This window comes from Neopelma chrysocephalum, unplaced genomic scaffold, assembly GCF_003984885.1.
Source record: "Neopelma chrysocephalum unplaced genomic scaffold, ASM398488v2 Primary Assembly neopelma1_25, whole genome shotgun sequence".
NCBI lineage: Eukaryota > Metazoa > Chordata > Aves > Passeriformes > Pipridae > Neopelma > Neopelma chrysocephalum.
Genome location: NW_020897694.1, coordinates 28,170,774 through 28,185,467, shown reverse-complemented (window position 1 = coordinate 28,185,467; position 14,694 = coordinate 28,170,774).

The window sequence follows — 14,694 nt, the reverse complement described above, 5'->3', positions numbered from 1 at the left end:
CTGGCAGAGTCCAGAACAATGCAAATGCCAGATTGGATGGGGCTCTGAGCAACCTCGTTTAGTGGAAGGTGTTCCTCCTCATGGGAGGAGGGTTGGAACTGGATGATCCTTAAAATCCCTTTCAACTGAAACCATTCAGTGATTCTATGATGAAAAGAATGTGTCAGGAAGGAGAGACTCTGTCATTTTTTTTTTCCTTTGGTCCATGCGAATGGGGTTGGACCAGCCTATTTTTACCACACTTTTCCTGCAGAAACTTTCCTTCTGGAAAAGGAAATGGCACCAAATATTGCTAATATGTCAAAGACTAGGAACTTGAGTTATAAATACATACATTAGATTCCAACTCATGGGCATATTTTTTATGATGGATAAATTCTGGCTTTTATTAAGTTCTGCATTTGTAATGAAATACACTGATTTACATGCAAATGAATTGTTTTTCAATTTTGCAACATAAGGCAGTCCTCATATCTAACTATTCAAGATTAGGTTTCTGTGGGTTTAGGGAGACATTTAAGTAGATTCTGGTTGATTTACAAGTGTTCTGGTAAGTCTTCTGAAATCCAGTTGTATTCACTTACAGGCATATTGAAAATCCTATTTATTTTCTTTACACACTTATATATGAATTAAAAGTCTAAGTTCAAGCTCCCACCTTTGAAAAAAAACCAGATTATAAATATTTTTTAAATTTCTTTATTAATATTTTTAATTAAACATCTAAGAAAATGTGGTTTCTTAGGTGCATGGCATCATTTCATAACTTTAATCTTACATCACCCGTGGAAATAGAAGTTTATTCTGAAAACAATATATAGTGCATAGTAACCTAAATTTGTTACCAAATATGAAAACTATGAAAGGTATATGATTTGTCATTTCTCAATGAGAATATATGTTGAGCATTATAATAACCTGTACACTGCTGTAAGCACCTCTGACAGATTTGATATGCCAAAGACAGCTGGGTTTGAGGAAACAGTGGTTGTTTATCAAAGAACGACATTATCCCCAGTCTAAACTTGGGACCTGTTAACTTTCAGTAGCACATCAGACAATCCCTGTTCTTTTCCTCGGATTATAAATACTGTTTTCCATACCAGAGACTTAGGTTAGCACAACTCATGCAATGGGAACAACAGAGATGACCCTTCGCACTAATCTTGTGTTGGAATAGATTTGTTTAGAAATATGTTTAAAAGTAATTATAAGTGTAAAAGAATATATTGGGGTTTTCTTTCCGTATTTCAGTCCAAAATAACAGCTTAATGGCATGGGGATCATAAACATTTTTTTCTTTTCTTAAACTGTTTAATGAAAGACCATCGAAATTTTTTGCTTTCTTTAGGCTGGAGACATACATATTTGTTTTAAAAGCTCAACTCTCCCTCTAAATTACAAACTTGACTTTTGACTAAGAACCTTCATTTTTCTTTTCCTGAGGATGTGGATATGCAGCAACACATGAACATGCTGTGTTCACAGGCGTCAAAAAAAACTTTACTAATTTTCTGAAAGTGATCAGCAAGCTATTATTTAATTAACCAGTACAGTTTCCTGTGTTTAAAAGTGGTGATATCCATAACACTGCCTAATTTTTTACTATTCTATCATACGTCTAGAGGGTCTGAAAAAGCTTAGAGATCCTCTGTGAAAGAGGAAGTGATGGGCAGGCAATAAGCAGAACCACTATAACACGCAGAAAAATACAGGATTTTAATGTGGCATATGTAAATCCTCATGTCTCCATGATGAGCTGGAAAACTTGGTCATTTGCATTGGATGACTTTCTTCAGCAAGGGTGAAGGAGCAAGCCAGATGCTCACATTCTCAAGGTACAGACATTGGCCACCAGTGAGATCAGAAACTGTCTTGGCTATAACTTTTTTCGGGACTTTGGGCTGGTCAGAAGCCAGAGTATTCAAACCTATCTGAAAACAGTTCTATGAGTGGTAATTCTGTAATACAGTCTGATAAAATGTACTTATTAAGCGATTTGTTTGTTACCCATTGATAACCATATCATGTTTTATTATTATACTTGGGTTTATATATAAATATATATTTTTATTATATTATTATATTTTTTCCCATGATCTCAGCTTTCTCATTGTACCCACCTGTTATATATAGTTAGCCTATTCAAACTGTAATATATTAGTAACATGCTTACATAGTAATATAATGTAATATATATATTATATAAGAAATGTTGTGTATTTGCTAGATAGTGATTTTTGTGAAACTATGCCATGTACAGAGAACTGGTGCCTTTTGTAGCATTATATTGGCCACAAACATCACGTTGATCACATAACATGAGGTAGCAAATGTGCAGCAAATGTGCAAAGACTTCTCTCCCTTTGAACTGCACAAGACCCTTTGGGAACATTTTTGGCTTTGTAATTTTAGTGCTAAATGGAATTTCCTTACTTTAATTAAGGAAGATGTCATCATAACACATGCTTTTGGATGGCAAATTTGGATGCTATACATTTCTCAGAGTCTTTGTTAGGGATTTTGTTGTCCTTCATTGCTCTTGATAAATGCAACCGCTTTGTTTTCCAGTGGCAGCTGTTACAACCCATGCGTGTGCTGGGATTGCACAGAGCACTGCTGGCAGGAGGTCGCTCTGGCTATTCTGTCCCCTTGGCTTACAGTGAACTGACCTGGCCAGGAGCCAGTGGAACAAACCTTTCTACTCCCACTGCTGCGAAGAAAGAATTAATAGTTATGGCATGTTCATACAATCTTTGAATGCTGAGCTCAATTCCATGTATGTTTTCGCTCCGAAGTTTCACTCTGTTTTTATCTTTTTTTTTTTTCAAAAGATTAGAATGGTAAGGGATGGTAAAGAACATTACTGCTGCTACTGGGATTACTTTTGTTGTGAACACTGCATTAAGATCTGAAACTCTTCAACATTTATCTTGTAGTCCAAAAATCTGATACCCTCTTGCAATCGTGTTATCAGTCATCTACGTAGGTTACTTATCTGGAGTTTATTGCTTGTTATAATTATAAACACAGTGCTACAGCCCCTAAATATGGGCACTGTGTACATTTTGTGTCTTGTGGCAAGCTCCTAGGCCATTTTCACTTCCTTTAATAAATTGATCATTTTGAGATGCAGAAAGTGACATTACACTTCTCTTTGCCTTTAACTCACACAGAGATTCACAGAAATTAGAGAATTAATCCCTTTGTTTATCCATAAGTTGTCAGAATGAGCAACTGAGGCTCTGCAGATGTCTGTTGCACCTTCCTCATTTGTCATTCCTTCAGATTATTTCTTTCCTTCAGGCAGAGAGAATCACAGAACCACAGAATCACTTAGGGTGGAAAAGACTCCTGAGACCACTGAGTCCAGCCTTTAACCGAACACCACCATGTCAACTAGACCATAACACTAAGTGCCACATCCAGTCATTGCTTGAACAATTCCAGGGATAGTGACCCTAGCACCTCCCTGAGCAACCCATTCCAATGCTTAACCACCCTTTCAGTGAAGAAATTCTTCCTGATGTCCAGCCTGAACCTCCCCTAGGTTTCTCCCTGCACCTTGAGGTCATGTCCTCTTGTCCTGTCGCTAATTGCCTGGGATCAGAGACTGACCCCCACCTTGCTACAACCTCCTTTCAGGTGGCTGTGGAGAGCAATAAGATCCCCTCTGAGCATCCTCTCCTTCAGGCTAAACAACCCAGCTCCCTCAGCCATTCCTCATAGGAATTACTTATGATTTTTCTAAGCACTATTCTCCAAAGCATTCCAACAATCATTCCAACAGCCTTACATTACCTGTACATTTAAGAAGTACATTATCCACTCTGTAGTCCAAGATATTTCTAAACGTAGTGAGTTCAAGAAAAGAGTGCATGGAACCGTCTTTGATTTATTCTTTTGTTCCAACAGAATATGCGTCACAGTTGCATTACCGAGAAATGTTTTCTGGCTTTGCATGTGTGCTGTTGGAAGTTTAATTTATGCTGTGATTCTCCAGTCAGACAGAAAGAAGCAATAGCAAAGTTTAATGAAGTCAACATCTGTTGCTGTTCACAAAATCTGCTACAGTGGGGTAGGAGGAAAAATAATTTGATTTAACACAACTTATTAACTGTAAGTAGATTTTAGTGTACACAGATAGCATGTATTTGCTTAGTGCCTAGAAACTGAAGTTAAACTGAAAGGTCTAATTATTAGCTTCTTATTTCCCCTTTTATCTTATACGTTATCATGAATTTACATGTGTAACAGGATATAGTTTGCTACTGGCTATATACTTTTGAATATAAACATCCATACTTACATACATGCACATTGAAAGTGTTAGCGAGCAAGGAAATGAGCCTATAAATGTCCAAAGACTGACAGATGTGGCTATGAGTAGCCCTAGACAGAATTTTTAAAAGTACTGTTACTTCTCACAGCAGTCTTCTAGCTCAGTGTGTTCATAGGACAGTTCATACAACATCTAACTGTGCTCAGTGAGTCTTAGGTGGAGGAATGCTTACGAGGCTATTGCCAGCTATTTTAAATCCTCCTGGTGTCATGAGAAGCTGCACTCAGTGCTCAGCCAAATAGTGAATTAATCTCAGTTCAAGTGTTCCATGCATCAGTGCTGTCAGCAGCTAGCATCTTGCTGCATTTGGTAATCACAGAAGCATAGAATGGCTTGGATTGGAAGGGACCTTAAAGATCATCTAGTTTCAAGCCCCCTGCCGTGGACAGGGACACCTTAACTAGACCAGGTTGCTCAAAGCCCCATCCAATCTGGCCTTGAACACTCCCAGGGATGGGGCAGCCACAGCTTCTCTGGGCAACCTGTTCCAGTGGCTCACCACCCTCATAGTGAAAAATTTCTTCAGAATATCCAATCTAAATCTATTCTTTTTCAGTTTAAAGCCATTGCCCTTTCTCTTGTCACTTTCCTTGTAAATCCAAGTAGGTGGACATTTTTAAGTCTTGCATTTAGTGCCGTATCTAAAACCAAACTGAGCATATCTGGAGAGATGACATTTGTCTTAGACTCAGATATCTTTGGTGCAAATCTCTTTACAAGACCTGCTCTTCTGAACACAGAAGAAATTGACTATAGAGAGATAATGTCCTATCTTACAGCTGTCCTGTGTTCCCAACTGCAACAGCAGATGAAAAACTACTCTTTACCCTTTTCTTGGGTCCTTGTATCCATACTCCCTCAACTGAGCCGAAGATCCTCATTTTCTGTATACAAGATTTTTTTCATCTCAGCTGCCTTACGTTCACCCTCCTTTCTTTTCTGCAATCTCCCTCCCAAGGAAAGACCAACCAGAAACAGCATCGTTTAGGAGCTTTCAAACCTGGTCAGGTGTATTCTCACCTCAGTTCTGACAAGTGTAAGTGTAGCAGTAAACCTGCATTATATGGGAAAACTGTGGTTTAAGCATGTTTTAAAATGGCTTTTTTGTGGTCTCTGCTAACTCATGTTTCTTCTTCCCAAAATCCCCCACGGCCAGTTCTTATCTCTGTCTCAGGAATGTCCTGAGAAGATATCAAGAAGTCTTCTCATTGGTCTCTTGTTAACCCCTTCCTTATTTGGCTGTTCCCTGCCTGATTGGTGTTTTGTAAGACCCCTTACCTTACATGGTCCCTTTTGACCCTCCCAAGAGCTTTATAAACCCCTAACCACAATAAACTCTCTCTCTCGCCTCCTCTCCAAGTCCCGTGTGCTGTCTCTCTCCGGCTGCCATGGGACCACGTGGATGGGGGCAGGGGTGAGCACCTAACCCCTCCATGCATCCAGGACCCTGAAGAAACCCCTGGAGCTGGAGTAACCCCTTCCCCATCCACCTCAAGCCTTCGGAAATGGAACCCCACAATGGGAGGAATGCACCCAGATGTAAGAGTATCTTCACATCTTCTACAGCTTCCTGAAAAGCGATGGTTAAGTATGGTTCCAGTGATCTCCAAGCCATCTGTTTGTGCTCTGCTGTTTTGGTTGTAAAATTTACAAGAGAGATGCACAAAAACTGGAACATTAAATGGTGACCAAAGAACACTCTTTAAATAATGCTGAAAGACATGCTCTGAGTATGCTGTTTTTTCATGTGCTGTGGTCAGTCAGCAAGAACTCATCTGAAATTAATGGATCAAAGCTGTTATAAAATTGTATGGGAATGGGTCTTGCAGCCACTGCAAAGACTTTGATAGGCTGGAAGAGAAGATTCGGGAATGGTACAGGAAGTAGCACACACATTGTACGTGGACTCATTAAAATTCAGATTTTAAAGAACACTGAGGCTCGTAAGTACTTCTCTGATACACCATTAAATGTGCCCTAACCTAGTTCTTCTCTAAGCTTCTTGCTATGTTAAGTATGTCAGGTATCCTGACCTACACTTGAAGTTATGGGTTGCATGTCACAAAGTCTGCTTTCCTTTTTATAAGGGCACATTGATTGCTAAGTGGAAAATGTCCCACGGGATGCTGCAAGGGCAACAAATTACTGGAGTCCACATGGCGGCTTTTAGCCCCAGGCGTGTTTGGCACTTCTCCTCAGCACTAGTAAATGAATAGATTATATGACATAAATAATTTCAAGAAGATGCAAGAAGAAAGATGAAGCACAGGATTTCATCCACCATGCGTACTTCAAAGATCCTGGAGCATTACATGACTTTTACTTATGTAGGACTGGTCATCCAACCTTTGAACTTTTGGACATGCAGCCTTGTCTTGATCACCTGGATACTTCAATAAGCAAAGCCCAATCATTTACTTTGGAGACTGGATCAAAGATCACAGGTCTCTCACATGTCTGTTCTGCAATTAATCTCATTAGCTGAAAAACAACTATGAGAATAGATCATTACACTTCAGCCTTCTGGGAAAACACCAAGGATAGTAACATTACACTCAGAAGTTGGAGGACTCGTTTCCATAGGGAATTCATAGGTCTTTGCCAATGGCAGCAAATCAGACAGAGGATGTCTGAGGAATGACATCAGGCAACACTGTCTATGGAGTCAAGAGGCAACTTGGTGATAAAGTCAGAACGAGACAGGCTTGGCAAACTGCATCATGCCTATGCCAGCTTATGCCAGTACACACGTCAAGGTTTTGGCCTTTTGCTTCATAGTGTGATAGCCAGGAACAGAGCTAATGAAAAGGGTGGTGAAAAGAGGACCTAGGGAAAGGTCATCCACAGGATGGAATTTATGGTGTTATATGTTTTGTGGTTTAATTGCTGCTTTCAGTCCTTCCAGTTCTATATGCTTCAAAGGGAGCATTTGTTCCCTGTGGTTTTTAGTTTGATTTTGGTTTTTTGGGTTGTTGTTTGTTATGGTTTTTTGTTTGTTTGTTTTCCCAAAGGAAATAACTACAGGGTTTCTGGTCAGTGAGTTTAGAATATTGACTCTTAAGAAAATGAACCATTTCCAGATTAAGGGAGATCTATAAGCCCTCAGTTTCAATCAAGATGAGATTTAGCCTGTCATGGTACTGTGGCCAAACCAGTCTTTGCACCCAGTGGTGGCAAACCACGTTTATAAACTTGACCTTCTCTTGGATGCTCTGTTCACTTTGAGCTCTTGGCCTTGTCCAAATGCTGGGCTGACATTATAGGCCCTCATGTGGTCAAGAATGAGTTTGTATCTGCAAAAAAAGGAAGTCAGATCAGTTGACCTGTGAGATAGGTCAGCTGATTTGTCCAAGAAGAGTCGGAAGAAACTAATGGTTTTGCATTGATTTTGCATCAATCTGTTAAAATTCTTGAAATCTTTCTTTCAATATATAGTAGTGGAACACCTCAGAAGGAGATGCAGCAGAAATGTATCCCAGTAGATGCTTAGATGTCACTGCAGTCAAATATCTTTTAAGTGGTAAGGCATTTTTCTAAGACCACAGAAATGAGAGAATCCAACTACGTCATCTAACCCTATCCCTGCCAAAACAACGTTGTATGACATTTGCTGTGGTAGCTTTGGGGAACTTTTAAGACCACATTATGGCACCAGTCCTTGTGTTTGCAGTGACACAGTTCCTTAGAGGGGAAGGAAGAGGTTGTGCCAATACAGGCACAGCAGGTAATCTGTTTAGTCCCTGCAGCTCTCTCACTTCCTGTAAGTTTATGTTGTGCTTATTGCAGCCAATCAGATACAGCAGAAAAAAATAAACAAAAAACCCCATCTCTTCTCATGTTTATATTTATACCATTTATATTTATGTCAGAAACTTCATGGGGTGCATTTTCAAATACCAGAACATGGGAATACCCACAAAAACATGCAGGTATGCTTATGCATACGTAAAATAGCACTTTTTTTTAAAACTTGTATCAGAATTCTCACAAGTTTATGCATGCAGGCCTGCCGGATGAAATAAACTTTCTTGTGGAAGGTCTAGCACAAACTCAGTATTTAGACATTGTTAAAGTCCTAGTTTGAGAGGTTAAATAGTATTGAATGTTGCAGGAGCCTCATGCCACATCTCTGGGAGTGGGTAGAGTTCATTCACTGTGAAGTAATACTTGTGTTAATAGTTAGAGGTAGGATGACCAGGAATCCATGCCTGGGAAACCTGTGATCTTGATGATTTCAGTGCCCTCTCTGGCATCCTGTGAAAAATCTCACATGACATCTTTGAAGGCAGCTGGATCCCTTGCTGGTCAGCTGCTCCTACCAGAAAATTCTTCTCCAGATATTCTCTGGATGGCAGAAATCCCCATCAAAACACCCACCAGAAGGGAAAGAGCAGCAGTGCTGTGAAAACAGCCTGGGGAGTGTCCCCATATCAGATAAGCCCATCAAAAACACTGCTAGTTCAGCAACATCAAACCATTAAAATGTCACACCATGGAGCTCAGCTGGAGCTGTTTTGTTCATTTCTGGGGTAGGATTTGCATCCCATGCTGCTGGGGGAAGATCTCCACCAGTGCTTTGGGGAGTGAGCTGGAAGGGGCATCCATGAGGTAGAAACATGTACTGAGTGACATCTTTTGGAGTACATCAGTCAGGAAAACATGAATAAATAAGTCTTTGTGCAAGGGACACCACCTTTATGAAAGGCATCTGGTGTGCAGCTTAGGGAAAAATGGCATGGAGGTGAGGGCAGCACCTCCCCGTGCACCCCACAGGGCCTATAGGTAACTTTGGAAAATGCCTGCACCTGGGCAGGGCTGTGCTGACCGGTGACAGTGACCTCCTTGCTTCAATTGTACAGATGCTGCAAGATCAATGTCCCCCAGGGAATGTGATTTTTTAGAGAAGTTTCTCAAGCTGTGCTTGAAATACCTGGTGTTAGTAGGCAGCCCATGAGGCAACTCTGTGAGCAAGATGTTGGCAAGCCAGGGAGTTCACTCTGCTGATACAAGACTATGCCTTAGGACATATTTGAGATAGAAGTGACCTGGGCGTAGCATAAAGCCCTTCTCAGTTCCCTCTTCCCTAACAGCTTGCAATGTTGAGCTCTGCAGGAGCCTCCCACCCACCACGTCCCAAACAGTAATTTCAGGCTGTCTGGCCTAGAAGACTGGTTGATTTCGAAATGATGCCAGGATATGATTAATAAATTTCCAGGTGCTTGCAGGAAGGGCAAGAAAAGCAGTGCTGGGAACAGCTGTGGAGGAGATTGCCAAAAGCATGAGGTGACCTCCATCTTGTCTATGGTTGGGTGTCCCTCCAGACAGCAGAGAGATATTTGCAAAAACCCAACAGGATTGTACCCCACAGTTCCAATTCCCTATATGGATTCTCCTTTTCTGTGTCAGTGAGAACCACTGTCTTGTCCTCCTCAGCCCAAGTGTCATTACTGATCAGTCAGGAGAAGTGACAAACCTCTCGGCAGCAGGAGTCAGTGTGCTGAGGCCTCTAGGATAGGCTGTGGAGGAAGAGGAGTTGGTTGGTTTCACCTTTGTTTCAGACACTGGAGAATAAAGACATTCTGCCCCCACTCTCCTGGGGACCAGGCAGAGAGTTCACAGAGAGTCTATGAGCAGGGCTGAACTCCTGCTGCTGAGGCAAGTCTTCAAAGGTTCACCTTCTTTTCATTTTCTTCGACTGCCAGAAGTCACAAGCATGTGGTTCATGAGACAAGATGTCCATGTGCCACTGGAAGACTTTGCTCCTTCCCCTGTCAGCGCCTGCCCAGCCCTCCTACGCTCTCCCTTGTCTTCTTTCAATGAGTTGGTTTACAATGCTCCCAAAGAAAGTCTTGTTGCATTCAGGAAATTGAATGGGCAAAAAAGCCAGAGAAAATTATTCACTCTTTTACCCCTATTGGGTTAGTTTCCTGGCCACTGTTTTCTGCATCAGCTTCCTGTAGGCTGACAGGAGCGGGGGGGGGGGACGACAGTGTGAGCACCTTGGCCCTGCAGGTGGCCCTTTGCAATCTCATTGCTGTCACTGCAGAGGGACAGCACAGCCTCTGTCACCCTTGGCGAGCACATCTCAAGGCAGAGCATCTCACAGTTCCTCCAGGGTGAGGGAAAGCAGTACAGCTTGCCAAGGCAGGGGCACCCCAAACCTGTGTGAGGGAGTGAAGAGAGAAGTGCTCTCCACAGGTACACGTGGCAGATATTTTTTCATTGCTGCTTATTATGGAGAGTCAGGAAATGGACTGTTCCCAGGGTTTTTTTGACCACGAAGGCCTTCTCACTCAGCAGTAACCTAATCCCCACATAGGCAGGGGTCTCCTATATACTGATGTACAGAGGGTAATGTCTGGTGCCATTCTTTGCGTTAGCCTTTTTGACTTGCTCAACAGCTTGCCACGGACTCTGAAAACAGCAAGCATAAAAAGCCGTGCCAATGGACATGTAAAATGAATGGAATAAAAACGGAGCAAGGTAAATTGTGTTTCTGAAATTTAAGGAGGCATCAGATGTTGATCAAGATAACTTTAGTCTTTGATAGAGCTAAACAGTTTAATGTCCCCACTCATATATTAGCAAAACCTTTCTGTGTATAATGTCCCTTGTACTTGTAGTGACACATTGAAAGAAGTCCTCATTCTCAATTTAATGGAGACACATCTCACAGTGATTTTATATATTTCATAGTTAACAAAAAAAACACCTCTCTCCCAGGAACAAAGATCTCCCAGCTCATGGAAAGGCAGCATCTGTTTTTCCTTGGTTGCAGAGCTCATTTTTTTCCCTGTAATTGGATATTAACCTCTGACTGATATCAGAAGCAACACTCTGGCACTATCCTGGCAGGTCGATAGTTGAGGCTTCTGACTTCAGGTTTCAGTTTCCCAGGGAAGGACCATGCCGAGGTATTTCCTCTTTCCTCAGAGGTGTGGGGAGCAGGATCAGGAGTGTGCCTGGCTGTGTCAGGTGTCCTGCTTCAGTGTGTTTCCTGGTACCACAGGGACACAGCTGCACAGTTAAAAGATCCAGATAACTGGGTGTGTTTGAAGTGAGATTTGTTCACCTGGGTTCAAAAGCTCACTGCACAAGAATAGTTACTTGTGAAGAGTTGCACCCCATGATAGAAATAAACAATTCCAGGCTCTTTTAAAATAAGAAATAATCTTAAATATGTAGACCCCTAAATGCATCTGCAGCTGCTTTCCAGGCCACATTTAACTGAACAGGAACTACTTACACCACATCCACATTAGATGCAAAGAAGTTCACTGCTTGGACCAAGGTCAAACACAAGCTCTTAGGCACATCCATAACTTGAACATGCTGCGTATTACTTGATGGATAGGGCTACATGCCTGAGTGATGGGCCACATGTGTGCCACTGTGAACTTTTTTGAATTAGAATTTGGAGTGCTGGCTTAGTGAAATAAAATAATTGCATTAGAAGGCCTATTTTGTACAATGAACTTTATTCTAACAGGACTGTGTTTCCATTCCAGCACAGAGATGTCCCATGGCCCAGGAGGCTTTGAATCAGAGACATTACAGTGTGTGTACATTAAAGTCTGTAATTCAAAGGATTAATCTCTTCCCTATTCTCCTTGCCTATGTCTGAAGGAGGAGGTGAAATCTCTGTCCAGATGTGACATCTGCAACCGCATGGGATGAAACGACACCTCACTGTGGAAAGCTCACTATGGTGAGTGCTTTACAGGCAAACAGACATAGACTCTGCTCATGAAAACCCAGTGCTACTTGATTCAACAAGAAAAAAACACTGACAGTAGAAAGGTGAGAATGAATAACACAATTGCCTAGGTGCAAATTCAGCAGGCTTGTAAGGGTCAGAGACTCTGGTCTGCTGAGGCCATGTTACCTTGTAGATGCAGTAAGTAGTGCCCTTGGACACTTCATAGGTTTGTTTAAATTACATTTTGACAAGCTTTTGTTCATGGATTTTCTTCAGGAAACTACAGGTCTCTTTCCATAGGGAATCAATAATCCTGGCACCTGGATTCTCAAGCCACCTAGCAGGGATGCCTGGGTGAGGTGGTGTGACTGGTCCAGCAGCCCAGCAGAAAAGGCAGCTTGAGTTACCCACTGTCCTCTTGAACTAGAAATGCTGTAATAGTCATGACAAATAACCATGTACCTGGTCAGAGGTCTAAATGCAGGTGTTTAAAGCAGGGAAATGATAAGATTAGAAAAGCTCCTGTTTCTGTGAAAGGAGTCTTTGTTCATGTAAAATTGTACCAGTGGACTTTTCTAGCCAAGAAGTAAGGAGAGTGACCTGGAAACACAGCAGGGTAAGAGGGAGAATGGGGAAAAAATGGGCAAGAAAGGTAACTTCTCAATATCTTGATTGCTGCCCATGTGCAATGTAAATGTGCTGGATCTGGGTACTCCTGAACCTGGCTGGCAAAGGAGCTGCAGCACTCCTGCATAGGACAATCTCTCAAACCACCGCCTTCATTCCTGGTGTGTGAATACCCTGTTGAATTTATTTAAGTGAGTCAGCTGCAGGACTCTTGGCAGGGTGGGAACCTCCATGCCAGCTACAAGACAGTGAATGGAAGTGAGAATGTGGCTCATCTTCCTTTTTTACTTCTGTTCCTCTTCCTAACACTTCCCACCACAGAGTGCCACTGTTTCCTTGCCCTCACTTGGGTGCTAGTTGGTCACTGTGGCACACACAAACCTTCTCTAGGAGGAGAAGGCCCCCTCCTCCTGTGGAGAGAGGGTTACCAAGCTCAGTGATGTCACAGACACCAAGTACCAGGGCCACCTAAAGGCTGGGAGCCAGCTGAGGAGGTAAGCACAGTAGTGGGAAACAAAACTTCCTGCTTGTGGTGGCAGGAGCACCAAGGGCCTCCACTTTTTGATATTGAGGTGGGTGAACAGGTGGGTGCTACTCTGCCAAGCTCCTCAAGTCCTGGCTTGTTGGTGGCCCCTCTCCTGGAAAAACCCTTGACCTGGTGGGAACTGTCTCAGGTGCCCATGCAGGCTGTCCACTTCTGCCCCATGGAGGGCTGAGTAGGTCATATCAAGTGATGGGAAATTTGATGCTTGGCTCAAGAGGGTCTCATGGTTCATTTGAAACTAAGCTAATTAGGCCCTGAAGACAGCAGTTCAGAAATATCCTGTCTGGCTAGGGGTGGCACGGCAGGAGACCAGGATCAGGAAAGCTCACCTCTCCCCTTCTGCACTTGGGCATCTCCACACCTAGCACACACCATTAGGTGTGTATTAGCTGGCCCAAACCCAACCCTGCCTTATCTGCCAAGGGGTGATGAAGGAAGGATTTCCTAAATGCTTTTTCCCAAGTTATTTTGGTTCTGCCAAAAGGCCTGCTGCTTTGTGTTCAATTACAGAATCACACAGAATCACACAGAATCAACCAGGTTGGAAAAGACCTCCAAGATCATTGAGTCCAACCCATGACCCGACACCACCCTGTCAACTAGAGCATAGCACTAAGTGCCACATCCAGTCTTTTCTTAAATACCTCCAGGGACAGTGACTCCAACCACCTCCTGGGCAGCCCATTCCAATGTCTGATCACTCTGTAAAGAATTTCTTTCTGATGTCTAACCTAAAGCTCCCCTGGCACAGCTTAAGACTGTGCCCTCTTGTCCTACTGCTGGTTGCCTGGGAGAAGAGACCAACTCCCACCTGGTTACAACCTCCTTTCAGGTAGTTGTAAAGAGTGATGAGGTCTCCCCTGAGCCTCCTGCTCTCCAGGATAAACAGCCCCAGCTCCCTCAGCCTCTCCTCATAGGGCCTGTGCTCGAGTCCCTTCACCAGCCTCATTGCCCTTCTTTGCACACTCTCCAGCACCTCAACATCCTTCCTGAACTGAGGGGCCCAGAACTGGACACAGTACTCCAGGTGTGGCCTCACCAGCGCTGAGTACAGGGGAAGAATCACTTCCCTGGACCTGTTGGCCACACTGTTCCTGATCCAGGCCAGGATGCCATTGGCCTTCTTGGCCACCCGGGCACACTGCTGGCTCATGTTCAGCTTCCTGTCAATCCAAACACCCAGGTCCCGTTCTGCCTGGCTGCTCTCCAGCCACTGTGTGCCCAGCCTGTAGTGCTGCATGGGGTTGTTGTGGCCAAAGTACAGGACCCGGCACTTGGTGTTGTTAAACATCATACCTTTGGATTCAGCCCACTTATCCAGCCTGTCCTGGTCTCTCTGAAGAGCCCTCCTACCCTCCAGCAGATTCACACTCCCTCCCAACCTGGTGTCATCTTCAAATTTGCTGATGGTGGACTCAATCCCCTCGTCCAGCTCATCAATAAAGATATTACAAAGAACTGGGCCCAACACTGATCCCTGGG